Source organism: Protobothrops mucrosquamatus, unplaced genomic scaffold, assembly GCF_001527695.2.
Source record: "Protobothrops mucrosquamatus isolate PMUCROS unplaced genomic scaffold, P.Mucros_1.0 scaffold908, whole genome shotgun sequence".
In the NCBI taxonomy this organism is placed as follows: Eukaryota; Metazoa; Chordata; class Lepidosauria; order Squamata; family Viperidae; genus Protobothrops; species Protobothrops mucrosquamatus.
Window position 1 is genome coordinate 264,560 of NW_015387160.1, and position 6,118 is coordinate 270,677.

Consider the following 6,118-nt stretch of genomic DNA (forward strand, 5'->3'; position numbering starts at 1 on the left):
ATATTTAGTTAACTGGAAAGTTCTGAGTTCAAAATAATAGATTATACTTATTTTGTGCCACTATTATCTTGATTTAAAAGTGGTAGTATACCATATGTAGAAATTTGCATTTTCTCAAGCTAATTTGATCGTATGGCATAATCCAGACTTTAAAATCAGTTTTAAGCAATCTGTTGCGTGAAAGCTTTGAAGGGAGTTTAGGTTAATTATTGGATGATAATCATTGTCTGTCTATCTGTCTGTCTATCTATCTGTGTATCATCATACTGCCTTCATTATTTTTCTAAATAATTCAAGGTGACATACATAAGACTCTTTCCTCTTTTTATTTTCCTCACAACCTGTGAGGTGGGTTGGGCTGAGAGTGACTGGCCTAAGGTCACCCTGCTGGCTTTCATGCCTAATCATTTCCTGTGTTAATGAACAAATATAATTTATATGTTTCCACCAACTAGTTGGATTTACAATTACTGTATGTATTAGATAATCCATGACTCGTTGGATTCTTTCCACATATAATATAGACTGGCACCATTTCTCCTTCCTTCACAACTCTTAGCAGAGCCCCATCTTCCCTTGTGCCACACGACCTACATGTCCTGGGAAGTGTAGTGGAAAATCATGTTCATGTGACCAGACTAACTGCAGCAATGCTGAAGTGGCCGCAACTTTGCAAATACAACTGCTGTGAAGATCCTTGAATTTCAGTTATGCAGGTCTGGCAGGAGGTTCACCATTTTGCAGGCCAGGAAGAATCATAATGTCAGCCCCACCAGATAGACTGAGCCAGGGAATATATTCCATAGGAAGACTAAAACTATTTTTTGGAGAGTGGCAATAAAAACAGAATCTTGCAACTTTGTACTGTACCCCCTCCCCTTTTTTTAGAGAGATCTCTCTCCAAGTCATTTCTTGTGGAGTTCTTGGTGCTCTCACGTTTGGTTATTCTCTTGCAAATGTTTCATTATCCAACTAGGCAAAATCTTCAGTGCTAGCCTAGGTTACCTAACAATTACCCAACTAGGTAAGCATCTTGCTAGCACTGAATATGTCACCTAATTGGATAATGAAATGTCTGCAAGAAAACAAGCTCAGAGAGTACCAAGGACTCCACAGTTCAACTCTGAACTATAGAAATTCTCTTCTATTGACATTTCCATATATTCTCTGGTGGTTTGGATGTCAGCTATGTTTTTCTTTGTTGCTTTGATAATGAATCTGTTGTATCTCTGTCGAAGTCATCTTCTTTAGGGACACATGGCAACAGAAAGGCTGGTGGTTGAAGCATGTTGATCCTCCAGCCAGAAATGACAGATTGAGGTGCTACAATGATGAGTTTAGGCAAACTTGACTGAAGAGAAAAGGGAAAAATTCATTTTAAGTACGGTAGTCACATGGAAAATATTAAGAAGCAGGGAGGAGAAACATACAGAACTACTAAAAATATAGACAGCTTCTGAAAAATGCCTCTAAGAAAAAAATATAAGGCTCTGAGCAGATTATAGTCCAAGTGATCTTAAACTCATTGAATAGGCATCATACTATGACTACTTTCTGCATTTTGGCCCTACAAACTGCCTTGTAACTAATTTTCAGTTAATTCACTAATTTTCAACTCAGTACAAGATTTACAATTCCTAGTGGTTTTAATAAAAGTTAACAAGTGAGTAAAAGATATATATGGGTTCATGGTTTGAGTATTTATATAATTGTTAGTGGACATTTTTGTTTCTTCCTAGCATTTTCCTGCAAGTGCAAGGTCCTTTTTTTAATTTATCGATCAAGTGTTGATCCATTGGTTGTGACACGAATTGACCATCCTGATGTCATGAGCTGAGACACAGCAACTGATCTAAAGTTACTCAGCTGGCTTTCATGCCTAAGGCAGGACTAGAACTCAGTCTCCTGCATTCTAGCCTGGTTAGCAAAGCAATTAAATAGATGGCTTTGCTAGCATTTAAAATGGTACAGTGGGAACTGAAAGAGCTTATCAAAAACTGTTCCTTGAATCTCTCTCAACTTGGCCTCCAAAATTTGGTGGCTAAGGTGATGGGAATTGTTATCTAATATACATAGCATATAAGTTTACAGAAGGATGTATTATTGTTTTTATTATTATTGCTGTTCCACGTTTCTACCTATAATATGATTGATGATGTGATAGTGTAGGATTTATAATTCATTCCTCTGACAAATATTTTCCAGTAAGCTAAGTTTACACTGCCCACTTGAAGGAGATGGGGCGGTTCCTAAAGATGATAGATGATAGATAGATAGATAGATAGATAGATAGATAGATAGATAGATAGATAGATAGATAGACAGATAGACAGATAGACAGACAGACAGACAGACAGACAGACAGACACAGATGATTTACAGATGGACAGACAGACAGTCATTTTAAGAAGAAAGGATTCATCAAATTGCAGTAGCATTTTGTAATTGATAAAATATATGAATCATTGTGGACTTGGAAAAAAGCCAAGATATTGCCTGAATCTACATTCATATTTAGAGATCTTTTTTAAAAAATAGTGGAGTATTTGTAGTCATAAGAATCTTAGCTTCTACTTTCAGTCAATCCTTTATATTTAGATCTCATGAGTATAGATCAAAAATGCAAATATATGAATTAACAGAAGGCATATGAAGTCTCTTCTCCTCTTTCTTATTCCATATCAGGGTTGATTCCTGGAGATTGCTTGGACAAGTACCTGTAGTTTTTTTGATAATTTTCAGAAGTGGTTTTCCATTCTCTTCTTTTTAGGGCTGAGAGAGAATGACCAGCCCAAGATCATCTAACTGGCTTTATGCTTAAGGCAGGATTAGAACTTATAATTTCGTACTTTTAATCTGTTGCCTTAACCACTACACCATACAGACTCTCTTATATACCATAGCTTATAACTTAGTTATATATTTGAAGAAGCAAAAGTAGCAACATTGAAGAAGCAACATTGTTGACTACTCAATAGAAACCTCTGCCTTGAAATCATTGGTAGTTGGATATTAATGATTAATTAAATAGAGCAGTTGAAAGGTTTATTAATGTTGAGGAAAAGATATGTTGACCAATGGGAGCTGATAAGCTGTGCAAAGTCAATGAAGTAAATATCAGAAGGCATAGCTACCTAGGGGCCCATAGGCTTCAGTGGTCACCCTTTGTTCCTCAATCTTAAAAAAGCCAGACCTGGCATTATGGTACTTGCATGGCCAGAATTATCTAGGATTATTCATAGGATGGAACCATGGGTGGAGCACAGAGCAACAGGTAGATGCAGGCTGTGGGTTAGGGTAAGGGTTAGATAGCAAGGAGATATAAAAAAAGCTCTTATTTTTTGCCATCTAATAGTCATCTGGATTTTTTCACTGCAGATCTAATAGCACTAGCTCCCGCTTAGCCTGCCTGCAGTACTTCATCCAAACAGAGCAGAATTGCCAATAGCAATTCTGTTTTTTCTCCTGAAAACAACTTGTGGGTGCAATTCATGGGCACCAGAACAAATGAGGAGTTTGCCTTGGAACTCCATGGTTTCTGAGTGATTCCCCTATATAGGCCCTGTATTTGTGCTGGAAGATATGAGGTGGGGGAAGGATGGTGCAAGGCAGGCTATTTATTTAGATTGCCAACCAACTATTGCACTTTTCTAACTTCTATGCAACTTTACAAAATCATTGGGCATATTTCTAATACAAATGACATTTTTAGAGTGGCTTCAAAATCTTTATAAAGCAACATCTTCCTGTGCTGTTCAATGGTTTTATAATGTAGATTAGATATTTCACTCATGGATGGAAGATTCAAAGTCATTTCTATGAGAGAACTATGCAGCATAGAAATTAGTTTTGTATAGGAAATACTATGAACCACATGAGTAGTTTTTCATATATGGTAGCCATTTATTTAGCAGACTTTGTTCAAGCAGACTTCAGATTTAACAGGCAAAATTTGCTGGATCAGAGTTCTGTCCAGATTACAGACAATAATAGCATTATTTGTTATTTAGCAAATCAGTCTGGATAATATTTATTGCTTACCCATTCACTGTTAACAATAAAGCAAGTTTTTTGGTGGCACTCCAAAATCCCATTCACCAATTAACAGACATTCATCTTTAACAGACAATCTAGTTCTCTATTCATCTGTGAAATTCTGGGTTTGCTGTAAAATTAATGCATACGTACCTACATAACTAAAGTTCCACACAATTCCAACTGGAAAATTGGTATTATAAAATGGTTATAGTGACAAGCAAATAGTAGTTTTCAAATTTTTTTATACAATTTAAGCATTGAGACAGCAGCTCAAAGATCCTGAGAAGCAGGAATATATAGTTGTCTGCATCTTTCTAATGTCTCTTGAACATATTTTATTGTATACATGACTTTAAATAAATTATGGGGAAAACACATTCCTAAATGCCAAAAACAAGGCTATATTTTTAAGTTTAAAATGTATACTCCTGGATAATTGTAAACTTTCTTAATTTAAAAAGCTTGTCAGTGTTTACAAATTAAAGTCCATTTTTATTTAAATAGGTACAAACACCATTTGAGTAAATATAATAGATGTTTTAAAATAAACATATTAATGTTATCTTTCATTAAATTGAAAATAATGTATATTAATCTAAATGTGATCTAGTTATATTAAAAAAATCTAGCTGCAATAATTTTGAAACCTTAAATCAAATTCAAATTAATGAAGATTATTGAGAATTATTGAAATTTATTCCGTATTCAGTTGAAGTTAACACTATTAAATATATAATTCATTTTAATATATTTAATATATTTCCTTCAACCTCTTATTTATTTTACTATGAAAAATAAACTTATGCAATGTTCAAATTAGTCCTGTTTTCACTTATTCTACTAAAGTGTGTGTGTGTGTATGGCAATATTGAATTTACATGATAAAATCTAATTACTGCAAGTCAACAAACTTGAAGGTAGACTAAATTAACGTTTCGTAGCTCTTACACATTCTTTCATTTTTGCATTCAACCAAAATGCTGATTGAACAATTGACCGTAATCTAAAATTGACCGTTGGCAACTCGTTCAGAGCAAAGCTCAAGGTGTAAAACGATTTGCAAAATCTCTAGATTGCTCCCATGATGTTATGATTGAATTTTCACTCTTTAATCGTCTCTCTTTTTAAAAGTCTCAGGTCATTGAAAACATACTAGCACGCACAATTTCGCTGTTTCGTTGTCCTGTCCGCGAAATTTACAGCTAGAAGCCAGCACCCTCTGCAGAGAGGTGCATCTCCCTAACAGTGGCAAATCCACTGGTCTGTTTTAATAGACAGAAGCCAGGCGGGACAGGCGTTTGAATAAACCTCGAAGCGGCGGGAGGCGATTTTATTGGTGAATGGAAAGGAAATCACCTCGGCGGCTGGGCGCCCTTCCGACCCAGGCAGCCTTTGCCTTCCCCTCCGAAGGAAGGGGGGGGAGGCGCCCCTCGCTTTGCCCCCACCACTTCTCCCCCCCCCATTTGCTTAGCCAGGGGAGCCCCCCCCCGCGCTTCTCTTCCTGCTTCTGCCGCTTCCGGGCCTCTCTCTTCCAGCCGTCCACGTTACACGGTGCCCCTGGGCAATACCGCTCGTTGGTAATCGCTGGTGCTCCGCGCAGACGGGCTTCCTCCCAACCGCGAGGCGTCCGAGGGCCCGGCCTGGAACGGCGCCAAGTCCACCGGTCCTTCGGAGGGGCTCCGCTTCCTTCGCTTTTCTCACCTGGCCTAAGCGCTCCCATACCTGTCACCCGTTGGGAGACGCGCAGAGGTTCTTTCTGCTCTGGGTGGCGGACCGGCTCTCGGCTGCTCTCGGGCGCCTGCCTCCTTCGCTCCTCTCAGGGAGCCAGAGGGCGGCTGGGGCTGGGCTCCTCGGCGCGCTTCTGCTGGTCCCGGCGCGCCCCAAGCCGACCAGCCTCTCCCGCCTTCTCTCTTTTCACCTTATCTCTCTCTCTCTCTCTCTCTCCCTCTCTCACCGCCTCCCCCCCCCGCGCTTTTTGGAATTCCTAATCGCGGATGGCCTCTGTGATTGGCTGCTCGGTTCTGATCCCGCTTGGGCACCAGCCCGGGCGTATAAAAGGGGCCTGAGGCGGGGGCTCCCG